The sequence below is a fragment of the Fukomys damarensis genome, unplaced genomic scaffold, assembly GCF_012274545.1.
Source record: "Fukomys damarensis isolate Sample0158 unplaced genomic scaffold, DMR_v1.0_HiC HiC_scaffold_32, whole genome shotgun sequence".
NCBI classification, from domain to species: Eukaryota; Metazoa; Chordata; class Mammalia; order Rodentia; family Bathyergidae; genus Fukomys; species Fukomys damarensis.
The window spans coordinates 9,857,542-9,871,075 of NW_022900944.1; the positions used below are offsets into that span (position 1 = coordinate 9,857,542).

Here is a 13,534-nt window from a genome sequence, read left to right on the forward strand (position 1 = left end):
CAACTGTTCCAGAGGACTAACAGCTAAAACATATAGTATATAAAGAACTTTAAAAAATTAGACCCCTTAAAATAAAAGACTCAATTATAGCCAGTCTTAGTGGTGCATGCCTGTAACCCCAACACCCAAAAGGCTGAGGCATATCACTGCAAGTTTGGGGCCAGCCTGAGCTACATAATGAGTTCAAGGTCAGCTTGAAACTACATAGTGAGAGACCTTGTCTTAAAAAACAAACAAACAAACAAACAAACAAATGGGCAACTGAAATGGACAGACCTTTAGCACAAGTATAAATGGCCAAAAAACACATTTTACAAATGCTCAACAACTCTGGCCATTAGAGAAAGGAAGCCAGGCATGGCAACACAAACCTGTAATCCAGGCACTCTAGAGGCTGAGCAAGAGGTTCACTGAGTTTGAGGCCAGCCTGGGCTACATATTGAGTTCAAGGCTAGCCTCAACTACATAGCAAGACCCTGTCTCAAAAAAACCACACAAGCACACACACACACACACACACACACACACACACACACACACAGAGGGAAATGCAAATTAAAACATACTGAGACTACATCTTACTCCAAAAAGAATGGCTATCATCAAGAAATCAAATAAACACAAATGCTGGCGAGGCTTGGGGCAAGAAGGGGATATTATACATTACTGATGGGAATGTAAACTGGTATAACCACTTTGGAAATTAGTATGGCGATTCCTCAAAAAACTAAAAATAGAAATTCCATTGACCCAGCTATTCTCTTTCTAGGTATCTTCCTGAATTAAAGACATTATATTACAGTGATACGTGTATACCTATGTTTATAATAACAACAAATCTTGGAAGCAGCCTATATGATGAATAGATAAAGGAAATTTAGTATTTATATACAATGGAGAACTACTCTACAATAAAGGGGTAACCTGAGTCATTTGTAGGAAAAATGGATGCACCTTGAGACCATACTGTTAAGTAAAATAAATGAGACACAAAGTCTTCAACATTGCTTGCTTCCCCTTACGTGAGAAACCTAAAATGTAAAGAGCAGGGCCGGGGATTTAGCTCAGCGGTTCAGTGGCCTGCCTTGCAAGCACAAGGACCCGAGTTCAATCCCTAGTACCAAAAAAAAAAAAGTAAAGCGCAAAATAAAAGACAGATAGTAGAAAATAGGTAGATCTTTTGCAAAAGGGAAGACCAAGGGGGTGGGGGAGAATTAAGATGTGTTAATGCAAGAGAAAAGCATAGGGTACTATAAACATGTACCAATAAACTAAAAATTACGTTTAAAAAATTACATTTAAAACCCCAATATCCCTATTGTCCTTTTAAAACAGCTCTGATACCACATTTTATATGTGTGTGTTTACTGCTCTGGTATCGTCCATAGGAACATCTCTTCAATGAGGACAGGCCTGTCTCATTCAATACTGAATTTCCAAGCCTATAACAGCGCCAAAAACACTCATTCCTATTTATTGAGCAACTACTTCTGCCAGGCCTAAGAGCTGCGCATATGTCACAGAATAAAATTTTTTAAAATGCATCCACTCACATTTAGAGGGGAAAAACAAGCAATACACAAGATAAATAAAACGTAAGTGCAAAGAACTAAAGCAATGGAGGAAGGCAGGAAGTGAGGAAAGGATCCCTCAAAACCTGAAAGTGAAAGAGCAAGCAACATGGATAATGAACTGCAAGCACAAAAGCCCTAAACCAAAGCATATCTGACAGCAGACGAGGACAGCAGCAGCTGAGACTGGTACAGACAGAGCGAATCAGATTATATAAACCCATATAGTGCACTGTTACTGACATGGGGAACCACTGGGAGATTTTTTTAAAGGAGGGAATATGATCTGCTGATGTGTGTTTTAAAAGACTACTTTAGGGCCAGGGATGTAGCTCAGTGGTGCCACGCCTTCCTAGCAAGCGCAAGGTCCTGTGTTCGATCCCCGGTAACAGGAAAAAAAAAAAAAAAAAAAAAGATTGCTTTGCTGCTATGCCAGGGTAGAAGCAAGGATGAACAGATGGGAAACTATTTCAATAATCCAGGTGTAGGTGGTGGTGACTTGGCTCAGGGTAGAAAGCACTGGATGTGGACTGAGAAAGGGAATAGTGAAGGATGATTCAAAGGTTATTGGCCAAGCTTTTTCATATTTCTAAGATGAGAAAAAAATAATAACAATGATGGTATGAGGAGATTGGGTAAAGAGATGAAAGGGAGCTTGCTAGTGCTATGTTCCGTTTTAGTCCCAAATCCACCATCTCGATGGAGACATTAAGTCCACAGCTAGAAAAAGGTCAAGAAGAGGCAGAAGCTGGAAATACGGGATGTTAGGTTGCCAAAACTCAATGAGATCACCCAGAGTAAAAAATTAAAACGTAAAAACCAAACAACCCCAAGCCGCACATTGGTGAATGGAAAAAATATATATTACGCCATGCCCTCCAGGAAAGACAACTTGGCAAAAAGCTTTCTTCTCCTACCTAGCAGATGAGCAAATTGGGAGCACTGAGTCATTCAAACTTTGACCAAAGAACAATGGGGTCAACCCTACAGTTTTGCTAAAAGGGACCCAAACACATTTGAGCCTCGCCTTTGCAGAGGACAGGAAGCAGAGTGAGCTCCCAGAAAGCTCCAACCTTTAGAGTTCCAACCGTTAGCGTCCCCTTGGATGTTAGTGCAGAAGACAAGCAAAGGGCTGACGGGCTCACAGGGTCGTATTCCCTCAGCCCAAAGACCCCCACCCTCGGCGGGTAAACGGCTCGCCCACACAGGGCGAGACACGAGAGGGGCTTGAGAATATGCTCAGATAAGCAACAAGGCTCTTTCACTACGGATGGTGGCGGTGAGGTGGGGGTAGGGGAGTGGCGCGCCGCGGCACTGCGCTACGCTAGGGAGGGAGGAGTCGGAAGGCCAAGATCCGGCACTGACAAACACTACACTAGGAAAACGCTGCCCGTCACCGTAAGGCGAGCGGCTGGACAACGTCTTCTGCAGCCGGCGTCAGGCGTGCCCGGCTGCCATGAGGCGAAACAGAAGTGTTAGCCGCAAGGCTCCCAGTGTGGGGCCCGAACTCCGCCTCGCCTCGAGGTCTCGAGTCCAAGGACAAGTCCCAGATCTGAAAGACAAGACAGTGACCAGAAACAGACATGCTTACCTGGTCCTGGAGCCTTATCCTCTGCTCAGGTACCGGCTTCAGAACTGGGCCGCCGCTTCTCGCGCCGCTCGCCGAGCTCCCTGATTGGTCGAGGCGGGCCGCTCCCAGTAGTCCCCGCGCTCCGCGCCGCCAAATGAACTTTATGGAGACCAGCGGGGGAAGGACAAGGACAAGGGCGGAGCAGGAGGCGGGCAGGAGGCGGGGCCGGAGTCGTCAATCCTTGCAACTTGAGGATACCGCCCTCACCCCATTTTCTTGGTTAGAGTTGGCTAGGAAGCGAGCGATTGCACAGTCCCATGCGTTAAGGAGATTTCTTACCCCTTACTGAGCACGGTCCTGAGGACACGGTGTTGTCCGACAAAAGAGATTCCTGAGGTCATGGAGTTCCCTGGCTGAAGGAGAAACAAAATACAATAAATAACTACAGTTTGTAAAGAGGACTATGAAGAAAAAAGCAGAGTGATGGGAGAATGTTTGGGTGGATAGGGACCTCTTTGAGAAGGTGAGAGCCGAGCTGAAATTGAAGATTGAGAAAGGGCCGGATTTACTAATTCCTGGCTGTGGCGCATTTCATACAGAGGGACCAAGAGGGGAGTCTGAGAAGAAATAAGGATGGCATTCGGAGAACAGAAGGAAGAGACCGTGGCTGGAAGTCAGTGAGAGAGGACAGGTGATGTAACTCACCATGAACTACGGCCAAACTTGGCAAGTCCTTTAGGCCGTGGTCAGAAAGTGGAAGGTATTCTTTTTGTAAATGGAAAGCCTATTGTGAGCTCACTCATATTTGCTAAGGATCCTCCTCCCGCTCTGGGTAGAGAATGGAATGTAGGCAAGACAGAGGGGCTAGGAGAGGACAGCTTTGTCAGCACGTAAAGATGTCGGGACTAAGGTTGTGGAGTGCTCACAACATACCACAAAAGAGTAAGGCCCAGTCCTTATGACCAATGTGAGTGCAAGAACACAATTTGTAATACTATTTAATACTACGCAAGGCTGCTAAGGGAACTTAACCCAGTCTAAAAGGTTAGAAGTCAGAGAGGCCTTCCTGGAGGAAGTGAAACCTTAACTAAACCCTAAGGGCTAGTGGGGCTTAGACCAAAGGGAGATTTTTTTTCCTTATCTAGGGAATGAAGTAAGCAGAAAAAAGAGATATGAGAGAGAAAGAGAGAGGAGAGAAGAGAGAGAGAGAGAGAGAAACAGAGACAGGGAGAAGAAAAAAAGAGAAGGAAAAGAAAAGAGAGATATTGCTCTTCCCACACTCACTGCTCTCATTCTCTCACCTCTCATACATTCTTTCCTTCGCCAAAATGTAAACAAACCCTGGGTCTTCTCCACTAGGCCTCAACCTTGGCCTATAAAGAACAAAATACTTAAGGGCTGGGGATTTAGCTTAGTGGCAATGCACCCACCTCACAAGTGCAAGTTCTTGAGTTCAATCCCTGGTACTGAAAAAAAAAAAAAGAACAAAATACTTAGTTTCTAACCACTTAAGGGCACATCCCCAGGATGCCCATAACCTTCTTAAAATGCCTGCTTCAGCTAACTAGGCTGGCATGGTGGTGCACACCTGTAATCCCAGCACTCGGGAGGCTGAGGCAGGAGGATCACTGTGAGTTTGAGACCAGCCTGGGCTACATAGTGAGTTCCAGGTCAGTCTCAACCACATAGTGAGACCCTGTCTCTAAAACAAAAAAACAGCTATCTAAATAATTTACTAGATGGGTGGAGTGGCCCAAGCCTGTGATCCCACATTCTCAGGGGAATGAAGCCAAAGGATCACAAGTTCAAGGCCTACCTAGGCAATTCAACAAGACTTTGTCTCAAAATAAAAAGGGCCGGGGATTTAGCTGCGTAGTAGAATGCTTGCCTAGCATGCATAAGGCCCTGAGTTCAATCCCTAGCACAGAGAGGGAGGAGAGAAGAGAGAGAAGAAAAGAGAAAAAGAGAGGGGCAAGGGAGGGAGGGAGGAATTTACTGGACCTTTCCCCTGTCTCAATGGGAGAGCAGGCCAGATTCAGTAAGGACCGTCTCCCCTTCTTGCTTTTTGTAACTTTTGACTTCCCTGAGTGTGTAGAGTCTCCACTCACCCTTTTCTCAGCCCCCAATTCTCCATTTAAAATGCCTATTGACCTGGGTACAAATCAGAGTTGAGTTCATGCTGGACTCCCTTTACTGTTGTAATAGTATATTACTGATTAAAATTCTGACTTTGGCACTTTAACAGTATCTTAGTCTGTTCAGGCTCCTATAACAAACTACCATAGTTGGGTGACATATATGCAGAAATTTCTTTCTCACAGTCCTGGAACCTGGGAAGTTCTAATCAAAGTGCTTGTGAATTCAGTGGCTGGTGAGCGACTGCTTCTTGGTTTGTAGACACCTACTTTCTTGCTAATCTCACATGGCAGAAAGGGTGAGGGAACTCTCCAGTGTCTCTTCCATAAGGCACTGATTCTATTTGTTAGGCCTCCACTTCAAGACCTAATAACCTACCAAAGGGTCTGCCTTTTAATATCATCACCTTGGGGGGTTATAATCACAACATATAAGTTTTTGGGGAGACAGAAACATTCAGCCTAGGGTCAGGGATTTAGCTCAATGGCACCACGCCTGCCTTGAAAATACAAGATGCTGAGTTCAATCCTCATCCCACCCCCCCATACCAAATAATAATAATGATAATAATAATAATAACAACAACAACAACAACAAAAACATTCAGTCTATAACAACTACTGTCCATCTTTATTTTACTTTATTTTTGCTTTTGATGCCAGGGATTGAACCCAGGGCCTTTTGCATACTAAGCATACACTTTACCACTTAAACACATCCTGAGCCCTAGGCTTTATTTTTAGTACCTCACACCACCATATTGGGGCTCTCTAAAATGATTAACAGTATATATGGTGGCCTTGTCCTCAAGCTAGTCATGTGTCCAGATCCTGTTGTGATCAGAAAATATCTACAAAGATAGTAGCATCTTGCATCTAAATGACATTTTATATACTTTTACCTTGCTTTTTCCCTTTATAGAAAGAGGATTTTTTTTTTTTTTTGAGACAGGGTCTTACTATGTAGTTGAGACTGACCTGGAATTCACTATGTAGCCCGGGCTGGTCTCCAATTTACAGCGATCCTCCTTCCTCAGCCTCCCGAGTGCTGAGATTACAGGCATGCACCACCACGCCTGGCTCAAAAGAGGAATTTTTGATGACATAAATGAGCATTGCTACATGAAAATAAGAGTATTTACACTGCAAAGCTGAATCTTTACATATTGTAAAATCTTGCATTCCCACTCCTAGATACTGCCCAAGAGAAACTCTTGTGTGTGTGCATTAGGAAAAATGTGAAGGAATCTTCATAACAGCACAGTTCATAATTTCATAATACAAAGAAGGGAAACAAGCCAAATCACCAATAACAACACACAAGAGAAATCATGAGATACTGCACAATGCAACATGCCAGTGCAGTAAAAAAACAAAACAAAACTTAGTATACTACACTATAAACAACATGGATGAAACATGATATTAGTGAAAGTAACAGAATATTAAAGTGAAGATTATATAGTATAGTGTGAACTCAAAATGTGTAATAGTTTTTAAAACAAAGACTAATATTTACGTGTAGACACGTTTGTAATGAGATAAGAAATTTCAGATTGTGCTTGTCTCTAAGAGTGTTAAGAAGTGATATGGGAGGACCACCTGGGAAAATATAGTTTTTAAAAAGAGTGTTAGAATGTTCTAGATCTTGAGTTGGGTGGCTGTTCACAAGTATTTATTATGTTATTATTATTACATAGGAATACTTTTGTATATGTCAAATAGTATTTTTAAATAATATAGAATATTCCCCCAAATGAAAAATATAGAACAATATAGCTATAATTTCAACTGTTAAAAAGAACATGAAAGAAATAGAATTCCTAAAGTAGTACTGGTGTCTCTTCTAGGTAGCAGAACCAGTGAGTGCTTAAGATAGTGTTGTTTTTTTTTTTTTTTCAGAGTTTCTGCATTGAAATGACCATGCATAACTTCTCTAATCAGATGAAATGCACTAAAACTTGGTGTGGTACTTAGGATGGGGTTTCAACTTGATTGGCTTTGGGATGCACTCCTCAGACTGATGGCGCACACTTGTAGGTAGGTATTCCCGGGTATGTCGGGGAAGCATGGCCTTGGGGTCTATGTTTGGTCTCTCACCCCTTACCCTCTGGTTCTCTTCCACTGGCCTACCTCCTGGCAACCATGAGCTAAGTGTCTTTGCCACTTCCACCGTGATGTCCCTACCTTGCACCCAGCCAATCTTAGACTGAACCCCCAAGCAGATTAAACCTTCCCTCCTTTAAGTATGGGTGTCAGGTGTCCAGCAATGGGAAATCTGACTAATACAGTTGGTTGATTTGCTTTGTTTTATTTGCATAAGAGTTAAAAAAAAAATACAAGCTTTCCAAAATATACCAGGTACACCATCCAAAGAACTGGCTTTGGAGAGATTGGAACTCACCTCCAACCCCATTCCTTGAACTGTCTTCTTGTCCAAATGCCACAAAGACAGGAATTTCTTTTTCCTCATGGCAAGGTCTTCGTCAAAGCAATTTCTGGAGCAGTTTCTAACTGTCTATTAACTATATAGTTTAGAAGAGTTACTTGAACATCCTTTTCTTTTCCTTTATTTGAGACGTCTTCCTAGGCTTACAGACATACACCACTACACCTGGCTTAAACATCATTTTCAACTGATCTCAGAGTGTTCCAAGTGGCTTTGTCTCAGGATTGTTCTGAGATGTGCTCAGGGTCCCTGTAAGACCTCATATTCTCCCTGTGTTTAGCAATTACATGTTCTTTCCTACTTAAAAGGGAGCTTTTCAGTGACCAGGTCCTCTCTCCCATTTCATCTTGGTGATTAACAGAACCCTTTTTTCAAAAGAAATCACTGGTGGATCCCACAAATGAAACAGATTTTGCATGCATTATGTACCTACAAAGTATATAGTGCTACAGGTTGTTTGTTTGTTTGTTTTTTTGGTACCAGGGATTGGAATGAACTTGGGACCTTGAGCTTGTGAGGCAAGCGGCAGCATCACTGAGCTAAATACCTGGCCCTACATTTTTTGTTTATATGATCATATCAAACAAATGCAAGCCCTTGTACTTTTATGTGGTGACTTGTAGTACTGTCAGACATTCCCAGTCTTCATTTTAACTCACTAAGCATATGGGAATGTGCATTTGATCCGCTATATAATACCAGACAGTGGGTTTCTTGTGGATATTTACTTTTCAGCACTCTGACTCCTTTCTCACCCCTACTCTTTGTTTTTGTTTTGTTTTGGTTTGGTTTTGCTTTTTTGAGAAAGGATTTCACTATGTTTTTGAGACTGACCTGGAACTCACTGTGTAGCCCAGGCTGGTCTCAAACTCACAGCAATCATCCTGCCTCAGCCTCCCAAGTGCTGGCATTACAGGCATATGCCACCATGCCTGGCTACTCTTTGTATTTTGATTGGTGGCAAGTGATTCAGGATTACCCAATCGGAGCACAGCACTGCTCTTCCCACAGTGCCAAGTCTAACTGGTCTGTGATCCAGTTAGGTCTAGAAAATATACTCAGGGCTGGGGTTGTATCTCAGTAGTAGAGTGCCTACCTAGAATGTGTGAGGCCCTGGGTTTGATCCTCAACATCTGAAAAGAAAAGTTGCTCCCAAGGTGTTATGCGCAAGCAGTTCTCCTTACCACTGCAACTGGAACTGTGAAGTTGTTTTTGTAGGATCTATTTCCTGAAATTAACCTTTTACGGGTTTGTTGAATTGTTCATCAGCCATGGGGGAAAATCCTGCATGTGCAGAAAGCCAGTACAGAAGAAAGCATTGTAGTAATCCATAGAACCAATGCAATTCCAGTCAAACCTTGTCAAATTTTGTAATGCAGTCTTATCTGAAACTAAAACTTATCTGAAAATGCAAAAGACCAAGAATGTTCCTTGTAGTTATTTTTGTTGTTGTTGTTTTGTTTTGGGTTTTCTGTGTGTTTGTTTTTTGTTTTTGTTTTTTGAGGCTGGAACTCCCTTTGTAGTTCAAGCTAGCCCTGAACTCACTATGTAGCCAGGCTGGCCTCACACTCATGGTGATCCTCTTGCCTCAGCCTCCCAAGTGCTGGGATTACAGGCTTGCACTACCACACCCCACTCTGTAGTTTTTGTTGTTTATAGTGCTGGAAATTGAACTCAAGGCTCCCATGCTGAGCTACATCCCCAGCCCTTTTTCTAAAATTTTTGTTTGAAACAAGATCTTACTAAATTACTGTGTTGCACAGGCTGAACTCAAATTTGCAGTCCTCCTGCCTCATCCTCCCAGAGTGCTGGTATTACTGGCATGGGCCTCCATGCCCAGAACCTTGTAGACATTCTTAAAGGGAGAAAAACTAGCTGGGCATGGTGGCCCACAAGATTGGGTCCTGCTTATGCAATTTAGTGACATAGTAAGATGTATCTCAAGAACTAAGAAAAGGGTTGGGAATATAGCTCAGTGTGAAGGCCCTAGGTTCACCCTTCACTGCCACTAAAAGAAAAAAAGGAAAGGAAGAAAGAGAAAGAGAAAGAGAAAACAAAGTATGAGGGGGAATTGTTCCTCAATATATCAAGATTCACTGAAAGCTATAGTAAGTTTGAAAGGATAATATTGGTACATGATAGATAAATAGAACAATAAAACAATAGAGAGTTCAGAAACACACTTACATAATTAGCTCACAGAAACTAAGAGAGAAGCAAGACTGAATTTTTAGCACTATTAAATCTATTGGCTTTGCAAAAAAAGTCATATACTGAAACCTCAAACCATATACTGAAAATGAATTCCATGTGGATGATAGATCTGAATGTAAAAGAAAATACAATAAAGCTTATCAATGATAAAATCATAGAATTTATGACCTAGAGATTTCAAGACTGTCAAACCTTTCTTAAATAAAATACAAATAACCATTAACCATTGTCTTAGTTACTTTTCTCATTGCTGAGACAAAATGCCCAATGCCCAGTATTAAAGGGGGAAAGGTTTTTTTCACACAGTTTGTAGATGTTTCAGTTCGTCATCAGCTGGGTCCAAGGCAGGATGACATTTCAGAGGAGAAACAGTTCATGGCAGATAGAAGATAGCAAAGCAATCAAGGAACAAGGCAAGCCTCTTTCTGTCCCTTATATTACATTGGCTACCTGGATTAGGGTGGTGCCAAACCAGTCAGTGGACTGATTTAGTAATCCATCCCCCACTTAATCCTAGCTCCTTAATGCCAGCATTGCACCATGAATCAATCACACAGTCTAGATTCAGCCAACTCTGAAAAAGCCCCACCTATGACTGCAAGAGGCTTTGAGGGGACCTCTAGACATGAGCCATAACAACCATAATGAAAAGACAAATCCTGGGCCAGGGATTTAGCTCAGTGGTGTTGCTGCCTGCTGCACAATCGCAAGGTCCTGAGTTCAATCCCCAGTACAAACAAACAAACAAACAAAAAAAGAGAAGAAAAATCCTCTGTTATTAAGAAAATAAAAACACAGCCACTGGTTTAAATTTGCAATAAATGTATCTAAAACTCATAACTAGAATATATGAATAGCCCCTATAAATTAAGAAGAAAAAGATAACCCGTTTAGAAATAAGCAAGACTTGAACAAGTATTTCACTAAAGAGGGTATCTGTGAAAGTTAGTTTTATGTATCAATTTAACCATGTTGCCTAAGTATTTAATCGAACATCATTCTTAGCCTGTCATTGAAGGCATTTCTGGGTGAATTTAACATTTGAATCATTAGACTGAGTAAAGCACATTTTTGCCTCCCTAATGTGGGTGGGCCTCATCTAATCAACTGAAGGCTTGAATAGAAAATAAAGGCTGAGGGATGGAGATTTATCTCAGTGGTTCCACTGCCTGCCTCACAAGCGGAAGGTCCCAAGTTCGATCCCTGGTCCCCCAACCCCAGAAAAAAAAAAAGAAAAGAAAGGCTGAAAAATACACCATTCCTTCTACCTGCTTCAGATTGGAACTGTGCTTTCTCCTGCCTTCTCACTCACACTGAGACAGTGGTTCTGCCTGGGTCTCTGGCCTGCTGGACTGGGACAGGAACAACCAGGTGGGCTCTCCCAGGTCTCCTGAACACTGACTGCAGATCTTAGCACTTGCATAACAGTGTGAGTCATTTCCTCATAATCCTGTCTCTTTTTATAAACATCAGATTAGATGTGCTTCTCTGGAGAACCACTAACAGAACATCCAAGTAGCCAGTAAGTGTTTGAAAAAGTCTCAACATAGTCATCAAGAAGATGAAAATGGAATTCACAATGAAAAACCACTACAGACTACAAACTGGAAAGACTACTTTTTTTCATGGACTACAACATGTACAATAAAATGCACTTGTTTTACAAGTGCACTTAGACATGTTTAGCACATGTATATATCAGTACAACCAGCACCAAAATCAAGATATCATCCTGAAAAATCCCCTCATGTCCTTTTGTGGTCGGTCTCCTCTCTGCTCTTGCAGTATGTATCTCAGGAAACCACTGCTCTGCATTATGGCACTAAAATTTAGTTTTGCCTGTTCTAGAATTTGATGTAAATTGAGTCACACCCTATCTTTTATAACTAGCTTCTTCAGTTCAATACAGTGTATTTTATTGAGGAATGGTATTCATTGTATGGATATACCTCATTGTATTTGTCCATTCATCATTTGTTTTGAGATAGTGTCTTACTGTGTAGTCCCAGTGGGCCTTGAACTCACAATCCTCCTGCCTCAGCCTTCTGAGTACTAGAATGACAGGCATGTACCAGCACGCCTTGCTCATGAGTTCATCTTGATGGATGTTTGAGTTATTTCAAGTTTGGGATTATTAGGTATATAGCTACGGTAAACATTCTCATACAAGTTTTTGTGTAAACATGTTTTCTTTTATCTTGCGTGAATATTTCAATATTGCTAGCGCCATTATTTGTAGTAGCCTGAATGTGGAAACAACCTAAAGTCCATTAACAGATGAAGGGGTAAATAAATGACATTGTGGTCATGTAACAAAATACTGGAATAACAAAGAGAATGCACTACACCCCAAACAACAGCATGAATGAATCTCACAGACATAACGGGAAGGAAAAGAAGCCAGGCACAAAAGTATGATTTCAATCATACAGAGTTCAAATCAGGCAAAGCTAATCTATGGTGACAGATGTCAGAATAGCGGTTATTTTCAAGTGGGAAGGAGTTGTTGGCTAAGAAGGAGAATGAAGGAACTGTCTGAGGCCTCTTAATGTTCGGTTTCTTAATCTGGATGCTGAGTGCATGGGTGTATTCACTTTTTAAAAATTCATTGAGCTGCACATTTGAGATTTGTGCACTTTGCCATGCATATATTATTCATTACACTACAATAAAAAGTTTTAAAAATGCCTTTATTGTGGAATATGAAATAATTTTGTGGCCCAGAATTCATATCAGTTCTCTTCCTCCAGCTGTTTACAGCCTGGAACCTTATTGTACTGCGTTGGTATCCCCCATAAGTCCCTTTATGTGGTACATGGCAGAAAAGCAAGACATGTGTCTTAAGCAACAGACTCCAACTTCCCTGATTGCCCCCTATCTTGAGCTGTCGCTGCCAGATATGATTTCTTAGTGGGTGGCAGAAACTTACATAAAGCTGTGTGATCTGTGGCTGAGTGATCAGCAATATTCTTCAAAAGTCATTAAAAGTTTAAAAGGGAAGCTCCTTACCTTGCCCTTAAGATGGGTTTAATTTCAGCTACACAAAAGGTGACTTGACATTATCAAAGGTAACAGAAAGGCTTTTGCTAGAACACCAGCTCCTGGCAACTGTTGAATCCGCCAGAGGCCTAGTGTTAAGGGTGCTGCCATCGGGTCCAGGCTCTGTGGAGGGCTGTGGGATGCCAGTCAGGGTATCTGAACTACAAATAATCAATGAGGAAATAAATTAGTGATAAGGGAATTTATTTGCTCACCTAATTAGAAGTTGAGCAGTAAATGGAACATAGAGTTGGATGATACAGCAGCTCACCAAGGACTCAGGTCTTTCCATCTCTCTGAATTCTTGATGTGGACACCATCTCAGGGAAGTTAAGATGTTTCTAGTCAAAGACAGCTCCTACCCTGCAAAACTGATCATAGTCCTTGGGCTCCATCAGCTCTCTTGACAAATTGAGACGCTTAAATATATTCTCTCCAGGGGATCTCTTATCCCAAAGCTCCAACTCATGGTAATAGTAATATTTCTTGCCCTATAGAGGGTGCCACAGTTTAAAGATGATAAGCAGAATGAAGATATATTTTTAAAAAAATATTA

At 41.7% G+C, this 13,534-nt stretch overlaps 1 protein-coding gene and 1 long non-coding RNA gene across 3 annotated transcripts in view; one reads left to right on the forward strand and one right to left on the reverse strand.

The window, feature by feature from the left end:
* Positions 1–3,300, reverse strand: part of Nup93 (nucleoporin 93) — a 114,194-nt gene extending 110,894 nt beyond the window's left edge. For both annotated transcript variants that reach the window (XM_033757856.1, XM_033757855.1), the window contains exon 1: positions 3,163–3,300. The gene's annotated coding sequence lies outside the window, so the exon portion shown is untranslated. The remainder of the gene's footprint in view (positions 1–3,162) is intronic.
* A 715-nt stretch (positions 3,301–4,015) lies between these two features.
* LOC104872661 overlaps positions 4,016–13,534 on the forward strand; it is an 11,566-nt gene continuing 2,047 nt past the window's right edge. The window contains exons 1-2 of the long non-coding RNA XR_783238.2: positions 4,016–4,108; positions 7,179–7,316. This is a non-coding gene — a long non-coding RNA (uncharacterized LOC104872661). The remainder of the gene's footprint in view (positions 4,109–7,178; positions 7,317–13,534) is intronic.